This window comes from Onychomys torridus, chromosome 4, assembly GCF_903995425.1.
Source record: "Onychomys torridus chromosome 4, mOncTor1.1, whole genome shotgun sequence".
Taxonomy (NCBI): Eukaryota; Metazoa; Chordata; class Mammalia; order Rodentia; family Cricetidae; genus Onychomys; species Onychomys torridus.
This window is the reverse complement of record NC_050446.1, coordinates 80,312,466-80,333,615: the sequence shown is the minus strand read 5'-3', so window position 1 is coordinate 80,333,615 and position 21,150 is coordinate 80,312,466.

Below are 21,150 nucleotides of genomic sequence, written 5' to 3'. Positions count from 1 at the left end.
AAGAGCAGTGGCCCCTCCAGGCTCTTCTGACTGGGAGTCCACAGGAGAAGGAAGAAGGAAACAGAAACGAAACTGCTCTCTTCCCATTGAGAGGTATGGGCAGTGTCAGCCTCTGGGTCATGTGGATGATCGGAGGAGAAAAATCTGCTTCTCTCACATAGTGTCAGCCTCAGAGCAGAAAGAAGAAAAGGTGCACGCTGCAGACAGGGAGCCACCCAAGGGTGTCCTGGGCATCTGCTGCTCTTTTCACTCTGTCCCTTACCAGTGACTTTATCCAGAAAACACAGAGAGCCTGCTCAGAAGCTGTTGGCTTGCAGACTGTGTGTGTGTGTTGAGGGGGTGTACTGTGGCCTCAGAAATAGCACCCACTCTGCTCATGCGTGAGTTATTTGTTTTTCAATAGGACAGGAATTTGAGTGCCCGCCCCATCCCCTCTCTATCCCTGCCTGTCCCCCTCTCTGACTTCCATCCCTACTCACAGACAGACAGAACACTGCCCTTTTTTCTGTACTCTTCTACCAGATGACCACCCTGTAGCCCAAGTGTGTGACAGCATTTCCTAATCAGAGTGAGGCTCCACGGTGGAGAGCTGAACATGCAAAACAGCACCAGGGTCGGTTAGCTCTCCTTGGCCATCAGACACACATCCTGAGAGCTCCAGATCTAGCACAGACCTCCCCTCCTGGGGCCAGCTGGCCACTCCTGAATGATTGTCACAAATGCTACTTCCTCTTGGCGTGGTGCTAGAAGGAAGTAGGAAGGAGCTGCGGAGTCCTCAGTGTTGCTCGGAGCTCACTGCTAAGCTTGCTCCTCTCATTTAGTCAACAGTCCCAGTCTCGTCTATACCCCACATGCCTCGGAGATACAGAAGTGAACCCCAGCCATTTCTACAGTCTGTGGCAGTCTGAAGTTCTTGGCACAGGATCTGCTGACTCGAAGGGCTTCTGTTGAGTGGTCTGACTCCAGAGCCCACATACAATGTTCCGGCCCTTACCACCCGGCCCTTACCACCCGGCCCTTACCACCGGCCCTTACCACCGGCCCTTACCACCCGGCCCTTACCACCGGCCCTTACCACCCGGCCCTTACCACCGGCCCTTACCACCGGCCCTTACCACCCGGCCCTTACCACCGGCCCTTACCACCCGGCCCTTACCACCCGGCCCTTACCACCCGGCCCTTACCACCGGCCTCCTCTCACCGCACACGCTGAAACCTCACAGTATCTTTCTCTGTCTTCATGAGACATCCTCTAAGCCCAGGGTGGCTTCAGCATTGAGGAAGGAGGCTCAAGGTGGGTTCTGGGGCTTCCTCAAACTCTTCTGTCTGTTTCTTTCTGATTTCTTCCCCCTTTTCTTTCTGTCTTCTCTCTCTCTCTCTCTCTCTCTCTCTCTCTCTCTCTCTCTCTCTCTCTCTCTCTCTCTCTCAGACAGCCCTGGCTGTCTTAGAACTCACTCTGTAGACCAGGCTGGCCTGGAGCTCACAGAGATCTGCCTGACCCTGCCTCCCAAGTGCTGAAATGAAAGGCATGCCCCACTACCGCCGACTCCCCTTTTCTTAGACTGACCTGAGAGGAGACATCTAAATCTCTTCACTTCTCACTAGTGGTTCTCAACCTGTGGCTCAAGACCTATTTGGGGGTATCATATTAGATATCCTGCATGTCAGATGTTTATATTACAACTCATGACACTAACAAAATCACAGTTATGAAGTAGCAACAAAATAATTTTAGGGTTGAGGGTCACTATAACATGAGGAACTGTATTAAAGGGTCACAGCATTAGGAAGGTTGAGAACCACTACTTCACATCCTCTGAAGTATTTGCTCTCCTCTGAAGATTCGAGATTGACCACCACACTCTCCTGAGGTCTTACCCAAGCCCACTTGGACTCACCAGCCTTTCTTTTTAACAGTTTTAACCCCTTCCCTTCTCTCTCCCCATCTGAAGAATTCTAGAGAACAAATGGCCCCATGACACGCTTCTAGTGAGCTCTTCTCCTCCAGGTAGCTCCAGGAGGGTCCCCTTAGGTTGTAGTACACATTGCTTCTGGGTGCATCTACAGCTGCTCCCCACCCTGCTTAGGCCGGCTTGCGAAGATACTTTCAGAAGTAAGCTTAAGAAAGCTTTCATAGAAAGAGAAAGGGAGAGATGTAGAGAGAGGGGAGGAAAAGAGGCGGGGTGGGTTGAGAGACGGAGGGAGAAAAAGAAGGAAGGGGCATCCAACTGTGTAATTGAGAGTTCACTTTGGAAAGAAACAGGGTCCTGGGGAGATGGATCATGTGGTACAGCATTTGCTGCACAAGCATGACGACCTGTGTTCATATCCCCAAGACCCAGGTAGAAAGTCAGGCACTACAGCGCATACCTGCTGTCCTCATGCCCACTCAGCAAGCTCTGGAGTTCGTGAGAGACTGCCTCAAAGGGAAGGCAGAGGATGACTGGGGAGACATTTAGTGTTAACCTCTGGCTTCCATGTGTATGTGCACACAAACTCACAAACAGACCTGCACACTTATACATGAACATATACATATGCATAACACACACACACACACATACACAGACAGAGACAGAGAGACAGCGAGACACACACACACACACACACACACACACACACACAGAGAGAGAGAGAGAGAGAGAGAGAGAGAGAGAGAGAGAGAGAGAGAGAGAGACTTTTCAAGGCAGGTCCTGTGCAAGGCTTTAAGTTATGTCCTCTTTCTTGACATTGAGGTCAGGGACATTAGTCAGGACTCAAATAACCAAGAGAACTCTGACATCGAAACAGTCAAGGCTAGCCTGGGCTACAGAGCAAGTTCCAAGTCACTAACATCTGAGGTCTAGTCTTGTCCAAGTCACAGACCCACTGTTGTGACTTGTAGGTGAGTCTGAATTTTCCAAATCTCTGAATATGCCAAATGCTTGGATAAAACATCCTTCCTCTCTCTCATCCTCCTACGGTAGTTTCAGCATTGAGGAAGGAAGCTCAGTAAAAGTCCTGAGGGTGACTCACGGGTGTATAACACAAGTTAGTCACCATTAGGATGACTGGGATGTTGTTCTCATTTCTGATCTCTACCACGCGGTATTAGTGTATCCTTCTCAACCATCCTCCCAAAGTGTTCCCCCAGCCATGCAAAGGCCACAGGTCTGGTGCCAAAGATGCCACAGTCTTGCAGAGGCATCACATTCTGTAAGAAGTGTCCTAAAGGCTGAGTTATGAAGATTCCCCAAACCCTACAGACTTTCCCCACAGCTGTCTGAGATCAAAGGGCAGGATACAGGTTTCCACTCTCAATGGACTGAAGAGTTTTCCCAGTTAGTTTCTGAGCCTGAGCTCTTACTTCCTCGCAGCATGGGCTTCCTCCATGGAGCCTCTGGAGCATCTCTGTGGATCGTGCTTATATAAGCCTCATCCACACTGAATTCCAGTACTGTTGGATTAAAAAGGTGTTTCTGAGAAACAGTCCTGGAAAATGGGCACACTGCTCTCTGCTCAATCTCCTCACAAAATGACTAAGTTAAGAGGTTTTTAAAAGGTCTTCCTCTTCCTCCATCTTTCTTTTGTAAGTACTTGGAATTGAAACTAGAGTTTCATATGTTAACCTCTACTACCTCTGTGAGACTTCATTCAGTCAGCATTATTCAAGTCTAATTTACACAAAACAAAATGCACAGTTTTCTAAAGTTCTGTTTTCAATTTAGTGGGCAGGAAGCATGTGCATGCCATGGCATGCAGACGGAGGTCCAAGAATAATTTATGGGAGTCAGTTCTTCCCTTCCACCATGTGGATCCTGGGGATCAAACTCAGGTCATTAGGCCCGGCAGCAGGTGCCTTTACCAGATAAGCTATCTATCAACCTAAACTTGCACGTTTTTAAAGTATGGAATTGGAAAAGTCTTGAAAGATGTGTATGTAGCTCCAGCACCACAGGAGGCACAAGACTTTTCCATCAGCTGTGAAAGTCAGCCTGAGCCTCTCTATGATATTGTCCTCCCTGTCCCCAGCTCCTGGCTTTTTCTGACCAATGGCTTATCCTTAATATTTTGTCTTCCTGGAATGTCATGCAAATGGAATCCCATTTTACTGAATTGTAAACATTGTTTGCATAGTCTAGATCTGAGCCCGTGTAACTGGTGTGTTACCTTTTATTTTTTAAAATGGGCTTCTTTTTATACAAGTACCAAACTATTTCAAGGACCCACAAGTGGTACTAGGGTTTAGAATTAAATCATTCCTTGGCCAAGAAAATACATAATGACCAAAGAAGCTGCAGTGGTTTAGATGTAACTGGCTCCTATAAGCTCATAGGGGGTAAGTGGCACTATTAGGAGGTATGGCCTTGTTGGAGGAAGTGTGTCACTGTGGAGGTGGGCTTTTTGAGGTCTCATATATACGCAAAGCCACACTTACTGAGACAATTCATTTCCTGTTGCCTGTGGATCAAGATGTAGAACTCTCAGCTCCTTCTCCAGCATCATGTCTGCCTGCATGCCACTATGTGGAGTTAACTTTCATTGTGGCAAAAGTTAGCCACTGAACAACAAAGTATCCTCGAATCGATTGCTGACAAACAGGACAGACAGGACATGAAAAAAAGGACTACCTATTCTTGCCAAAACAAGTGTGGCTGTGGCTTTAACAAAAGGCATCTTCTGAGGCCAGGACAATATGACACCATCCCTGAAGTGGCCTTTGCAATCTGGAAAAGGTACAGTGCCCTTTTCTTCGAAGGCAGATGAACAGGCAGTGGGCTGATGGCTTGTGATGTGCAGTGGAACATCAGCTAAAACAGTTATTCTTGAAGAGTCACTAAGCTCACACCTCTCAATAGTAGACTGGCATTTAATAGAGGGATATAGAGAAGAACAGGATGCCAAGATGAAGCCACACACACACAGCCAAGAAGAATGGACAGCTGAATTCAAAAAACATAAACAATTTCCAGAATTTAAAATCCTGAATCATGACATGACACTAGTGGAATTCAGATGTTTCTGGTACATGGACTGCTCTCACCAAATGTAAGGTTAAACTGTTGACCTTGTGTACATCCTAGTTCACAAATGAGTCTGTCAGATACACTAAGCCTATAGGCTGAAGATAATGCCCCAACACTGCAGAGAAACCTCAGGTGACTGTCCAGGCAGCTGGCTGTTTCTGTCAACTCATATTTTTTTTTGGAAGCTGCTTGCATGCAGTTCCTGTTTTTATTTTTTTATTAGGTAATATTATTTCCTTCTTGGGTCTCTGAGGGAGTTGAAAATCAGTTAGTTATAGTTATAGTTTTCCTTGTTAAGAATTTCAGAAAAGAAACTCACTAAAGAGGTGTAAGTGTATAAATTTGAAAGATGTTATAAGATAGTTCTGTTAGTAATATAAGTTAGGATAGAAAGTGAATCAGCTACATTTTGGACTTACCAAAATAGGATAGATAATGGAATTATTTTCTCTGAATTTGTCAAATGCAAATGGACTATACATTGTTTAGGTATTTATTTCTTGTATATATAATATATAGTTACTGTACTTTTGTATATAGTTTTTCTTATATTAGTTATAACTTTTTTCTTTTTATTAAAATAGAAAAGGGGAAATATGGTGATATTTTATTTGTACTGAAATGTGATTTTTATTTGTATGTTAATAAATAAAGTTACCTGGGGGTCAGAGCTAATAGCAAGTCATAGCAGAAGCCAGGTGGTGGTGGCACACATCTTTAATCCCAATCATATGACAGACAGATCTCCGTGTGTTCAAGGACACAGCCAGCATGGAGACACACACCTTTAATCTCAATACCAACCATAGAAGACCTGGAGGTCTGTATAGACAGGCAATGACAAGGAGGTCCTGTGGTTGGGTTTATAACCAATGACAAAGCAGAACAGAAAGTCAATAAAAAGACAGATACACAGGAAGTAGGTCTCTTTCTGAGGGGAAGGACGACAGCGGCAGTAAAGGGTAAGAAAGGTTTGTTTTTTGTTTGTTTGTTTGTTTGTTTGTTTTGTTTGTTTGTTTGTTTTTTTAGTATTAGCTCTTAGCTACTGCTCTGACCTCTTGGGCTTTTAGCTCTGCATTTGGCTCTGTGTTTCTTATTTAATAAGATTGTTATATCTACAACCATGTCCTGTAATGATGATATAGACTAAACCTCTGAAACTGTAAGCCACCAGTTAAATGTTTCCCTTTATAAGAGTTGTCATGGTATCTCTTCACAGCAATAGAAATTCTAACTAATACAGAAGTTGGTAGCAGGGACTGGGATATTGCTGTGATAGGACTGACTATGTCTTTCTTTGAAGGAATATGGACCTTGGGACTGTAGATTAGAAAGCAGGTGAATGCTTTAACTGTTGATTAACGGGCCATATTAGTAAAAGGATGGCAGAAAGTGGTGTTGAGTGTGATCTGATGAACTGTGGGGGTCTGGCTCAAGAAGTTTCAGAGGATAAGACTTTTAGCATGTTGCCTAGAGAGGATTCTTGTGATAATTTGGGGAAGAATGCAGCTGCTTTTTGCCCTTGTCCCCAAAGTCTGCCTACAGCTCTAGACTCTGTTGTATGGTTATTACTGTTAATTCTAATGAAGATTTATAACAAAAAGGAGCAAGCTAAGCAAGGAAAAACACAAAATGTATGGTTTGAGAATAAAAGGAGCAACAGGAAGTGGAATGGGACTAAGTCTTGTATTGAAGGAGATAAACAGATTAAGAAATGGAATGAGGTGGTGGCACATGCCTTTAATCCCAGTACTCGAGAGGCAGAGCCAGGCAGATGTCTATGAGTTCAAGGCCAGCCTGGGCTACAGAGTGAGATCCAGGACAGGCTCCAAAATTATACCGAGAAACCCTGTCTTGAAAAGCCAAAAATTAAAACAAAACAAACAACAAGAAATGAAATGAAGAAGCAGGTGGATCTCTATGAATTCAAAGCCATCTTTGTCTACAAAGTGAGTCAGGACAGCCAGAGCTGCTATATAAAGAAATCCTGTCTTGAAAGACCAAAGGAAAAACAAAACGAAAAAACACAAACCAAGAGAAAAAAAAGAAAAAGAAATGGAATACAGGAAGTGGTGGCTTCAGGGTGAGTTCCCACCCAGCTAAATTTCTAACTTGTGAAAAGAAATTAAAGAAAAGCTTAGAGCTGGGTATGGTGGTGCATGCCTTAAGGATCTCTGAGTTTGAGGCCAGCCTGGTCTACAGCAAGGTCCAGAACAGCCAAGCTTAGGCAGGGAAAGAAACCGTGGAAAACAGAAAGCTGGTGAAGACATAATTGAACAAGGGGGGCATGTTCCAGCCCTAGCAAGCAGCAGATCTTGGCAGCTTCAGCCATGTGGTTCTGGCTTTAGAATCAAGGAGTGACTAAGGAAAGCCACTGACGCCAGGCATATGTCGGGAGTGCCCCTGAATGTAGACATAGAGAGGCCATTGTGTGAAGCTGTGAAGGTAAAGCCTGGATTGCCTTGGAGACCCCAAGATGTTGGATATGACAGAGCCATGGGATACCTGCTGAGTAAAGTTGCTAACAGGGAGTAGAACCAGCCCAAGAAAAAGAAATGTATTATAGTCAACAAAGCTGAAAGAGTTGGCGATCTGAAGAGTGTTTTGACATCAGACATGGAGATGCAGAGTTTGGAGTTTTTCGGTTTTGCTTTGGTCCAGTATTTCCTTACTATGCTCTCTTCCCTACATTTTGGAATAGTAATGTATATCCTGTGCCATTGTATGGTGGAAGTATGGGCTCTGCTTTTTTACTCTCTTTATATAGGGGATTACAGTTAAGAGATTGCATGACTCTCAGAAGAGATTTTGAACATTGTTGAGACTGTAATAGACTATGGGGACTTTTGAAGTTGGACTAAAAGCATTTTACATTATGATATTTTTATAAGCTTATAGGAGCCAAGGAATGGAATATGGTAGTTTGAATGTAATGTAGTTTGGCTCCTATGAACTCATAGGGGATGGCACTATTAAGAGGTGTGGCTTTGTTGGAGCAAATGTAGCCTTGTTGGAGGAAGTGTGTCACTGTGGAGACAGGCTTTGAGGTCTCATATATACTCAAGCCATGCCCAGTGAGACAGTTCACTTCCTATTGCCTGTGTATCAAGATGTAGAACTTTCAGCTCCTTCTCCAGCACCATATCTGCCTGTATGCTACTGTATCCCACTGTGATGATAGTGAATTAAATCTCTGAAACTATAAGCCACCCGTTTAAATGTTTTAATTTCTAAGAGTTGCCATGGTCATGGTGTCTCTTCACAGCAATTGAAGCCCTAAGACAGAAGCCTGATTCTTAAGAAACTCAAGTGTCAAGTACAGTTGTAGTTTATTAATCTGTTTGGGGCCAGGCCTTCTCAGAAGCCTTGACAGAAAAAGAAAGGGAACACCACTAGTTCTGTGTCCTTGCACAGGGGCAGCCTTGGCAAGGTCTAGTGTGGGGTTGGGGCCAGGGCCTTCAAAAGAGTAAAGTTTGGTTCTTGAGAACCCAGCTTTTCACCTCCTTGGGGGCTGTGATTATCAGTCCCAAGGCCACCAACATCATAGCTCAAAGACCCACCAGTATGCTTGGTTTGGTGCAGAGACTGGCATAAAACATATACAGGTTTCTGAATGCCCCAATGGGGCCACATTTACAGTCTCTGATGCCATTTCTGGCACAGATACATCTACAACTCTCAGTTTGCCAAGACCAGGTTTTTCAGATCCTCTAAATGACACATTTGTCAGTATACTGAGGAACAAACAAACAAAATCATGGAAGGACCAAGAAAACGTATGTTTTGTGTTGAGGTGAGAATGTTGTGGAATATTATTTTAACTAGGCAAATATGTATTACATTTATTTATGGTGTGGAATATTACTTTAATTACATGAAGGTGTGTTACATTTGTTTCTGCTGCCTTTGTTAATGATGTAAAGACGTGTTACATTTGTTTGAGCTGCATTTGTTTAGTGACATAAAGATGTGCTGCATTTGTTTCATCTTGCTTGCCTAAGGCATCTGATTGGTCTAATAAAAAGCTGAACAGCCAATAGCTAGGCAGAGGAGGGATAGGCAGGGTTGGCAGGCAGAGAGAATAAGTAGGAGGAGAAATATAGGCAAAGGAGGAGGAGAGAACAAGGGAGAAAGAGAAGGTCATGCCCAGGCCAGAAGCCAGGACACCAGCCAGACATGGAGACAGCAGGAAAGTAAGGAAAGAAAGAAAGAAAGAAAGAAAGAAAGAAAGAAAGAAAGAAAGAAAGAAAGAAAGAAAGAAAGAAAGAAAGAAAGAAAAAGAAAGGAAGGAAGGAGGGAAGGAAGGAAGGAAGGAGAGGGGGGTAAAAAGTCTTGAGGCAAAATGTAGATAAAGAGAAACAAATTAAAATAAGACCTAACTAAGGCTGAGCATTCATAACCCATAAAAAGTCTCCATGTCATGATTTGGGAGATGGTTGGTGGCTACCCCCAAAAGCGTGGTGCAATCTTACATATGATTAATATACAAAGGAAGAAAGGTTGGGGATGGGGAAGGGAGAAAATCCCTGCCAGGGACTGGTGAGCACAAACTCCTATCCTTGGTCCTGCTTTGTGGGCTGTAGGGGTCTATGGCTCTTGGTGTGGAAAAGGGGCAGCATGTGAATCAGCTGCCTGTGCCAGGCTTCTTTCTGCAGACCTCACTACAGAGGTCTCCTCCAGAGCTTCCCATGAACACGTTTAATTGGCCATGTGTCAGTTCAGTTGCTGGGCTGACCTAAGTCAGGAAGAATCTCCCCTGCTTTTTGACCCTAGCTCCAGCTTGCTACAGAATTCTGTATCATCAGCACTCACCGTGAATTTACATGTTTCTGGCTCATTTATAAACCTAGAGGCAGAAATAGACTAATTCACTGATTTGAAGTATCTTGGTTGGGACCTCCCCATTTTGCTGTTGAGCATTACAAACTATTTTCAACCACAGATATCTCTGTGGAATGTGTGGATGGCAATGACGGTCGCAGACAACCTGGGCAAGCTCCCTTGGGGTGGGATTGTGATGATGGGCGGGGAAGGTGCTGAAAGACAGTAGTGACATTTATGACTGTTATTGTTACTGATATTGTTATTGTTATTGGCCCAACAGTTGCAAGCTTATCCCATCAGATGGGATGATGGAGTCAGTTGGAGAGGGGGCGGGGGGGGGGGGGAGATCATGAGTCAATTTCATAATCTGGGTGCAGTCAGTGGAATTGTCCAGCAGAAGATTGGATAAGGTAGTCTGTGGCTCTGAAATGAGGCTTAGGCTGGAGGCAGAAGTTTGGGATGATGGGTACATAGCCCCAAGAGTGGAAGAGTTTGTTCAGGGGTTCTACAGATAGTATTCAAAGGTCTGAAAATATGCTCTCTTCTTCCTTTGTAGCAGGTAATGGAAGTGACCAAGATGTATAACTGTCATGTCCCCCAAGAGCAAACAGCTTGCTTCCCCCAATAATGTGCATGTCTGGGGAAATGTGACTTTACACTGATTTTAAGAGAAAATCATTATTAACACATTATCAAGCAGCATAGAGTTGAGTTTTTAAGGTATGGGAGAGCATGAGAGCAGGCTTGCATATACCGCTGACAGCCCTCATGCTCCAAGCATTCTGCACACGTGTGGCCTTGCCACCTGCTGTCACCACTGGTCTTTCTCCCACTGCCCTCTCCCACCACAGATGCTCAATATCACCACATGGCCCCAAACAATTCAGCTCTGGTTCCTAATTTACACATCCCTTTCTGTAGAACCCATGGATGCAGGTACACAAGTTTGCCTCCTTATAAGGAGGTATACCACCAGTATTACCATATGCCTCCTGGGAGAGTTCCTACAATGCTCTGGAGTGGTAGGAGGCCCAGCATGGACCACCACATCTCCTAATCCTTCCTAAAAGTTCTACTAACTAGGGACCAAGCATTCAAACCTATGAGACTATAGGAGCCGTTCTCATTGAAACTACCACACATCTCATAGAAGTTTTTTTTTTTTTAATCTTGTTGAGACAGGATCTCACTATGTAGTACAGGCAATTATAGGTGTGAGCTACCACACCTGACATGACTTCAAGGAATTCTAGTACAAATTAAACAATTTAGCACCTGTAGAACCTCTAAACAGGGCCTGTCACATTTGTTCCTTCTCATTCTATGCAGACGTAGCCCAAGAAAAGTTCAAAATACAAACTTTTCTCCATTTGACCTCATAGTTTTATTCTTAACCAATGCAGAAAGTCTCATATAAGCAAAGCTGACTCTTGTTTGCCAAAAAAGGATGAGAGTTTTAATCCACATCAAAAAAGAAAAGATTGGGGTGGTAGTGGTACACACCTATAATCTCAGCACTTGCTGAGGCAGAGGCAGGGGAATGTCTGTAAGTTTGAGGCCAACCTGGCCTACAAAACAAGTTCTAGGACAGCCAGGGCTACACAGAGAAACCCTGTCTCAAAAAGCAAAAAAACAAAACAGACCCAAAAAAACAAAGAGGAAAGAAAAGGCCAATGGCATTTTGTTCTATACAGCTAGCACCTGGCATCTGGCACCAGGCTGTCCTCCTGATTCATCCTGAATGTGAGATTTCACTGTCTTTACATGCAAACAGCTTGGACACTGGTGCTGTGTGCCAGGAGAAGCTGTTACCACATAACCTTGGGGGACTTGGATATGGCTGTACTCCTCCTGGATACAGTAACTTGGCTTTGTTCACTGACATCCTGATCTTGCGCTCACCTGGTTCATTTCACCTGTCCATTAACTCCTGTGTCCCACAGTGAGAGAGAGCGGCTTCCTGTCTTCTGATCGCACCAGCAGGGAGCTGCACGTGGGAGGGTTTCTGCTAGTAGCTGAAGAGTAATAATGGCCAACCACTGAAGAGTGAACATTAGCATGTCTATATTTCAAAGTCTCTTGGAGGAAGTTAGCTAGGAATCCCTCTCTCCCTGGCGCTGACCCCCTTTCAGAACCATCTCCCACGGCTGCCTCCATTCATTGTCTCAGCTTTCCTTTGCTCCTAGTTTGTTATCTCCTTCCTCTGAATTCTTTCTTCACTCTGTGCTGCAGAGGAGGAACCCCCAGAAGGATCCTCCTAGAGTGCATCACTCAAGAAACTTGGGTTTTCAAAAGCAGTTCTTTTCTTGAAGAACTCCTCAACTAGAATGTTTTCTTGTATGTGTATACATCCTCGTCTACACTGAAGGTCATAAAGCCCCACATTCTTACACTGTTCTGCCAGGAGTTACTGCTGTTTCCAAAGATTCTTTTACAGTCTGTTGTTTTTTTTTTAAGATCAATCTCATGGAGATAAAATTTATCTACATAAATGAACGCATTGTAAGTATATGATGGATTCTTATTCTTTTGGGTCACCTTAAATCTTCTTTGATTAGGACCCAGTTGCCCTTGACTGTTGCCATGCCTTCCCTGTGATGATGGACCCTACCCCTCTAGAATCATAAACCAAAATAAATAGTTTTCTTCTCTAAATTGCATTTGGTTGTGATATTTAATCACAGCAACAGAAAAGTAACTACTAATACAACAGCCAAATCAAAATGTTGATTGAACAGTTGGATATATGAAACTAGAATTCTAGGGAGTTCTGTGGATTGGCAACTTAAAGTTTTGATTCGTCAGCATATTGATAAGATTGAAAGACATACTGGATGAAACAACTGAGGCCAGCAAGTTTAGATGAGGAGATGAGGCCTAAGAGCTCAGCGCTGGACCCTCCAACATCACAATGATCTGAGATGATAAAGAGCAAAAGGAGTTAAGAAGAGAATTTAGAGAGGCTGGTGAAGGGAAGGGAGGGAAGATGAGTCAACTATGTCCCCAAAGAGACTATTAATAACTCCAGTATGTGGCAGACTAAGAAATGACCGTTGAATTAGCAACACAGCCGTCTTTGTGACATCCTCAGTAGCAGTTATAAAGCAGTGGTGAGGTGAGAGGCCACTTGGAGAGCCATCAAGATGAGAGGCCACTTGGGGAAATCATCAAGATGAGAGGCCACTTGGAGAGCCATCAAGATACAATGAGGAAAGTGTTCAGAGGAGAAGAAAAAACTTGGCTAAAGCCTTACACAATGACATGGATTCTCACCTGTTGGGGCTGCATGTATAAGATCTGCACAAGATCAAGCCAATCAAATTCCAGCATGAGTTGGACAGAGGCTTTTGACGTTTCACCCCTAACTGAGGAACTATTGGAAATTGGTATCTTCTGGGGGAAGGAAAGTCAGTGTTCTCAATGGATGTGGGAACTGAGAAGCTATCTGTTCTCCAGTAGATAGTCTCACACTCCCACATATACAGGCAACACTAAATAGACTCAGTGGGTTTTTTTAAAAAAGCACATTTAATTGGGAAAGTTGTGGTAGTAGGATAGGAGAGAATTGGAGAAGAGGAGATGGAGGGTGGATTTGATTCAGATGTATTATATGCATGTATGAAATTCTCAAACAAACAATAAAAAATTGTTTGCACAATGGGATTTGCCATGAATGAGAGCCAGGCTTGACTGAAGAGAACTTGACCAAGATCAGTTCAGATGTCTCTAGAAAAGTCCTTAAAACAACATAAATTTGTATCTTATAGTTCTAGGGGTTGGAAGTCTGCAATTGGTGGTGTCCATAATGTTGGATTCTAGGAAGGGTTGCAGACCCCCAACTTCTCTTTATATGTTCACAAGGAAAGATCAAAGTTAGCTAGCTCTATGGCCTCTTTTTCTAAGGACTTTAATCCCCTTTATGAGGGCTCCACCCTCATGTGATCTCAATATTTCCAAAAGCCTCATCTCTAAGTGCCATCACACTGGGAGAGATCGTAATTTAGGATAAGAATTCTATTGGACACAATCATTCAATCATTGTAGAAGTTATACAATATGATGAGTGGTGTGCTATTTCTCAAGAGGAAATAGACAGGTTCTAGAAGTAGACAGTGAGATATAAGCACCAGGATGAAGAAAGTAAGGAGGAGTGACATTCCATACACACCCCATGTGATTGGATGATGCAACTTCCACTGGATTGTGTGTGTGTGTGTGTGTGTGTGTGTGTGTGTGTGTGTGTGTCAGACATTAACCCCACGTGTCATTACTCAGGAGATATCCACATCTTCTTTTTGGTGTTGTTGTTGTTGTTTGTTTATATGTTTGTCTGTTTTTGAGACAAGGTCTTTCACTGAGACCCGAACCTCACCAATTAGGATAGGCTGGTTAGAAAGTTCCAGGGATGCTTGTGTCTTCAGATCCCCAACTCTTGGATTACAAGTGCTGCCGCGTCAGCCTTCTTACATGGGTGCTGGAGATCTAACCTAGGTCCTTATGCTTGCACAGCAAATATTTTAGGGACTGAGATAGCACCCCTCACCCCATTTTCCACAAATGTTCACATTATTTGATGCACTACACCCTCCTCTAAGTATGTAAAGACATTGTCCACAAGTCAGCACGAATAGCTTCTCATGATTCTCTCAGCAACTCTTCAACCATATTCTTGGCGACAACCAGTCTGCGGGTGACTTTGGCACTAAGGTGCTGACAGAGAAGTGGCCTTTCAATGTCCTTCTGTCACAAATTCCATGCATACAAGAAAGACGTTTTCTCTCTATCCTCCATTCTTGGTTCCATCTTCTCCCATCACTTCTGTAAGAATCAGAATGGAAACCTTTGCTTTCACAGGGATGAGCAAATGAACTTGCTTCCAGTCTTCCATGATGGGTGCTGTTCCTGTTCCTCAGACAGCAGAACTGAGACTTGGAAAAGATAAGGTGATTGTTGAGATTTATACCAGTGAAGAGGGAGGTTGGAAGGCTGGGATCAGCTCCACCTGATTTTATGGCTCTCACCACAGTCTTCCTTAGATGGAATGCATCCATAAATTATGGGCAATTCTTCATCTGCTCTGCTGTTTTGCCCAGCAGCACCACCTAAGTGCTCCTCTGATTATGAGCATTGACCTGGCAGGAGATGCTCCTTGGCAAAGTGCCCATTTGAAAGTCTGTTTACCTGCTTACTGTTGTAAATTTTTTTAAAGCTCTTGGCTTATAGAGGGCTCTTTTCAATCATTGACTTGGATTTTTTTTCATAATGCCAGCTATGCAATAATTCACTGGTATGCTGCTGTTTACATTAATTTCAAAATCATGTGAAACTAAATATGTTTAAAGCCATACCTGTGTGGTGATATTTTATTTGTGCACCCCAATAAATTTTATCTGGGGGTCAGAGAACAGAGCCAGCCACCAAATTAGACATAGAGGTCAGGCGTGGTGGCACACACATTTAATCCCAGTGCTAGTTAACCATAGAGGTCTGGAGGTCTGAACAGACAGACAGGAAATGATAGAGTTGGGTGGAAAGAGGAAGTGATGAAGCCGGGTGGAGAGAGGAAGTAAGATGGCCGGGCACAGAAAGGTATATAGGCGTGAGTATATAGGAAGTAGCTCTCTTTGGAGGCTGAGAAGTTGGTAAGATGAGGTTGGCTGTGGCTTGTTCTGTTCCTCTGATCTCTCAGCTTTCACCCCAATATCTAGCTCCGGGTTTTTGTTTTTTATTAATAAGACTGTTCAGCAATTTGTCTTACATACCTGTAGTGAAATTGTCAAGTACAATTATATTCATAAGTTATCAATTTACAGAGAGAGAGAGAGAGAGAGAGAGAGAGAGAGAGAGAGAGAGAGAGAGAGAAGGTGATCTAAGGAATCACCTAAACTTCCAAGTTTGAAGCCACAGTCATTTATTCTCGTTTGGTCTTGAGTTAGCAGATCTAAACTGGGCTTAGCTGGGGGGACTCAGCTCCAATTCCTGTGTCCTTCACCTTCTCCTCTGACCTTCTGCCTTTTATGGTGATGGAAAGAGATTAAAAAAAAGTCAAAACATGAGAAGATGATAGAGTTAGACTCAGAAGTGATGTAGTATTTCTGTTTCTTTCTTTCTTTCTTTTGGTTTTTCGAGACAGGGTTTCTCTGTGTAGCTTTGTGCCTTTCCTGGATCTCTCTCTGTATACCAGGCTAGCCTCAAACTCACAAAGATCCGCCTGCCTCTGCCTCCCTAGTGCTGGGATTAAAGGCGTGAGCCACCAACACCCGCCTGTATTTCTGTTTCTTTAAAAAAATTTTTTAACTTATGTGTATGTGTGTGTCTGTGCAAGTGAGCACATCTGCCTGAAGAGACCAGTGAGACCATCAGATCTCCTGAGAACTGGAATTACAGGCAGTTGTGAGCCATCCAGTGTGGGTGCTAGGGACCAAACTGGGTTCCTCTGCAAGACCAGTACAGGCTCTGAACCAGAGCAGCTAAGCTGAAGAGATAAGGGAGTATGCCTTATCCACAGTGGGAGGGCTTTGCAAAGTCCCATAGCAAAGGTGAGGCATGGGGCCAGCAACAGAATCTCTACAAGCATAAAGCACAAGGCAGAGGGTACACTACCTCTGGAATGAGAGAAAGTTTGAAAGCAGGGGCTTATGTGCAAACGACTGCAAAGGGTGTAAACGTGGACATAAGGAGGTTGTGAGCACACAGCTGTTCAGCCTCTTTGTAACTTACATTTTCTGTGCATAAAATATTGCTTAATACATATCGAGTTACTGAAATCATCTCCATAACTAAGAAAAGTGGCAACATAGACTCTCAGATTCTACTCTATTTCAGTACAGTTCTTTAAATTTATGCAACTTTATACCAATTTGTGATTTCCTAATCTTGTTTATTCTCACTTGCCAACATAAATAATGGTGTGGTTATCCGACATCAGGACATTAATATTATCTACATACATATTTATAATCATAGCGTGCTATTCACACTTAAAAAAAACTACAGCCTCTACATTTTAACCAAGTTCATTTTCCTTAGTTCCTTTTGAAGTAAACTCATCTAAAGCCACAAATTGTTGTCCTGGCAGTTATTAGTCTGAATTGATTAGGTTTGATCTCTGGGTTAATTTCACATGTAATCATATTATAGTTAGTCACACCTAGTGGCTCTATTAATTCAGATGTATTTGCACTTCCTTACCTATTAATTACAACCACCTCTGAAGACAGATAGGGTCACAGCCACTGAAGGAGAGTCATCCCCATGTATCAGGGAACAAATTACTGCTTCCCACATAAGAACTGGTAGGAACATTATTGATGATATCTTTACTCTCTTCCTGACTTGCAAATGAACGATATACCTGCTAACTGAACAAGCTCTGTGAAGACTAGGTTTACACAGGCTGGCAATTTGCTTGAACTACAATCTAGGAATGAAGCTGTTTGGGGGGGGGTACTTCTATGATATGAATGTAAATTTTATTTGTAAAATTTGTAAATGTGTGTGGTTGGTTGAGAACTCGGTACTTCATGTGCATTTAGAGCTCACCTGGGCAGAGTTTGGCTCTGATGTTTTGGAAGAACAAATTGAGGGCTCTAGAAGTGATCTTCTCATGATTAATAACCAGAACTGGAACTCAGATGGTGAATTCTAGGTGCTACCATGTGAATGATTATCAGCCCATTATCCAAGGAATGTTACTTCTTTAGCCTTCCAGTGTGGACTAAAGACCAGCAGCCCTCCAGGTATCCTCTGGGCATCCTCCAGCCATCCTCTCAGCCTTCATTGCCAGCCTGGGACTGCTAAAAAATCCAGCCTCAGCTCCTGGGCTCTCAACCTCTCCATTGTGAAGACAGTCATCATTGAACTACCCACACAGTGTTGTGTAAACCAACCCAATAATCCCATTTTAACATATATTCATGTTGTTGGTTCTCTTACTCTTCTGAAGGCAATACAGCCATACAGTTGTCTGCCCAATAGTATAATTATCTATTGCTTCCCAATGTTCAGTTCTTCTTTATGATCTACTTATTCTTAGCTCTGGCTACTCTCTGTTCAAAAGAATCTTGCAGACTTGTGTTAGAGGACAGTGGAGCAGGCTCTCAGGCTTGTTTCTTGACTCCACCTCCCCTCTCTGGGCATGGGGCTCCTTGAACTGAGCACACCAGTAAGTACCACTCAGCCAATGGGTGATGAGGACTATGATATATAGCTGTGTGTCGTGTTATGGTGTTGTTGCTAGGCTTTTCAATGAACTGAACAGATTCAGATACAGTAACAGAGAGGGGTCAATCTGAAGCCCTGGAGAAAGAGGTGCTTATTCTGTTCTGGGGAGATGCTGCAGCAGACAAGCAACTACCCTGGAAATGAAGGGCCAACAACACAAGACATGTGTTTCTTGTTCATTGCAAGGAAATCCGTTTTGGATTTCCCAGACCTGGGGAACGTTTTCTGAATAAAATTCTGGCAGGGTGTGGCTGGAGATATGGTGTGGCTGTTTAGAGCACATACTACAAGTGTACAGGACTAAAGAGTTCCATTCCCAGAACCCAGGAACAGTTCATAATCATCTGTAATTCCCGCTCCTGGGGATCTGACACCCTCTTCCAGCCTCCACAGGCATGAGCACTCCTGAGCATGAATGCAGGCATGCACATAATTGAAAGGAAGTCTTTTTGTTCTTTCTTTCCTTTTATTTTTAACCAAGTAATCCTGGAACTGATCTTGGGCATGCAGGTCACTTGTCCACAGAGGCCTGCTCCTCTTCTAGAGTGAGATAGGGACATTCAGTTTGAAGTTTTAGGAAGGCCCAGAAGAGCTCTTGAGATTAAGTGCCAAATGTCATCAGACAGTTTGTCACAGAGTCCCTGGCATCTAGTAGGTACCTCACCTGACCTCTTCATTTGGGAATTTCTTCAGTGTCCTAAAATCCCAGTTTTCCCAACAAGGAGCTAAAATAACCACTTCAGTGATTGATTTTAGTGTTCAGTTTCTTACTTTACCCACTAAAAACCCTTCAAAGTTGCCAATTTCCCCATCTGGTTCTTTCTAGCCTGTTTTTATCTTATGAATGGCTGTCCTATCCATGAGTATAAGGAAGATGGTGCCCATAGGAGGGAAAGGACTGGGCTTGAGTCATTGTGAGAGGAGAGATGGGGCAACAAGCCAAACAGCATGCAGTTTGTTTAACACAAAGCACCATGTTTTCACATGGCCTGGGACTTCCCAGCAGCTTCTATGACAGCATTATCTTTCTCCCTCCACCACCCACAGTACTGCATTGTAAGACAGCAAGTACTGCTTCATTAAAACTGATCTTTGATCCATCCATCTATCCATTCATCCAATCATCCATCCTTCCATCCATTCACCCATCCATCTAATCATCCATCCATCCATCCATCTATGCATCCAATCATCCATCCATCCATCCATCCATCCATCCATCCATCTAATCATCTATCCAACCATTCTTCCATCCATCCATCTGTCTATCAGTCTGTCCAACCATCCATCCATCCATCCATCCATCCATCCATCCATCCATCCATCCAACCATCCAATCATCCATCCATCCATGCACCCATTTAATTACCCTTTCCTTTGACCATTTTCCATGTCTATTTTCCTGTTATGTATGTGGAATAGAAGGCTGAACAAAAAGTCCTCCCTCCCTGTCTTCACCGAGTTTACAGTTTGGTCACAGTTGTACCCAGTGCTATGGGGCTGTGAGGAATGCTTTGGTTAGGCTTGTGGGCAGGAGAAGTGTCTAATCTAAGGTCCCCAGAAGCCCTTTGGAATGAATAGGGAAAGAACCAGAAGGGAGAAAAAGAGGACTTCACATGCAAAGGTCCTTCAAAATGAAGCTGTTTTGGGGACACATGAACAAGTTTGATTCAGGGGTGACCATGCTATAGACCCCACTGGGACCATGGAAAACTAAGTCTTGGGAGGGAGCCACTGGGATTCCAGATGCTCTCTCATCACTGGTCACCTTCTTCTGGGACCTCAGTTTTCCCAGCTGTAAAATGGAACTAGGCCCCTTCCTGGTAAGGATGGGATCAGCAGAAGTTGTGAGCCCTTCTTCCCATGGTCTCAGGCCTGAGTTGGGGGCTCCTGTTCATGCCAGTCAGGGAACTGGATGCCACAGTAAGCTGTGGGTAATTGCAGCTTGAAGTAGGTGCCATTTGTCCAGCAGCAGCACCCTGGGCAGCTCTTGTCTCTGGGTGCCTGGGCACAGTGTTCTGAGAAGAGGGACCTGCCCTGAGGACCAGTGACCCTAGGCTGGTTCAGTCTTACCATCTGGCATGTACTGAAACTTTCTGTTCTTTCCAACCAGAGTTTGCTTGAACACACACGGGATGCCCAGCAGAGCACTGCTAACACTGCTGAGCAAACCCAGGTTCTAAAATTAGCCTGCTGGGTACTACTAGGCGAGTTATGTAACTTCCCTGGGTCTCTGTTCCGTCTTCTGCAATATGGGCAGGAGATCTGTCCCCACAGATTGCTAGGAAGCTTCAATCACATTTAGCAGTTAATAGCATACAGTAAAACTTAAAGACTAGTCATTCTTTTTTATTTGGAGCTTTGAAATTCAGCTTGATTTCTTATCTCAAGACCCTTACTTCTTCCAGCAGCAACGAAGAGGCCAGAAGTACCATTGTGTTTTGGGATATTCCTCACCAGTGAGTGGGCAGGATTCCTGCACTAATCATCCTGGTGCAGCTGTGAATGACACTCAGTGGGCAAACAACTTTTAATAAGTGCCTAGAAAGTTCATCATAAGAAAGTCCATCTTCAAGATGGACAAGGCTTCCCAGGAACCATTTATAAGTGGTACGGAAGCTAGACAGGAAAGAAGGGTGATGAACAGAGAACAGAGTATGAAGAGACCCGGAATAGGGAGGCCACTGTGCTCATTAGAACAGTGGGAGACATGGGCCTTACTCAGCACCCTGGCACATCCTGACTGTGTGCCTTTGGTTGAGTTCACAAATATTTATTGAATGTCTGCTACATGCTAGGCACTGTACTAGTCTTGAGGGCTCTGTATGAGCCAAATCCGCATGTGACTTCAGCAGCACCCAAGGAGGGGCCAGCCAACTGCCTTGGGAAGGGTAAGTAACTGACCTTTCCTGTACCTCACTTTCTCCACAGGACAAGGCACACTTGAGATTCCCATAGGCAAGGTTTGTGAGAAACCGTGGCTGGTCTTCTGTTCACTCCCAGAAGCCATGCTGCCTGTTCCGAAAGTCCAATGGTGCTGCCCTCCTTCAGCGCCGGAGCAGCTAGTGCAATCTCTGAAGAGGAGCATTTGAGGGAA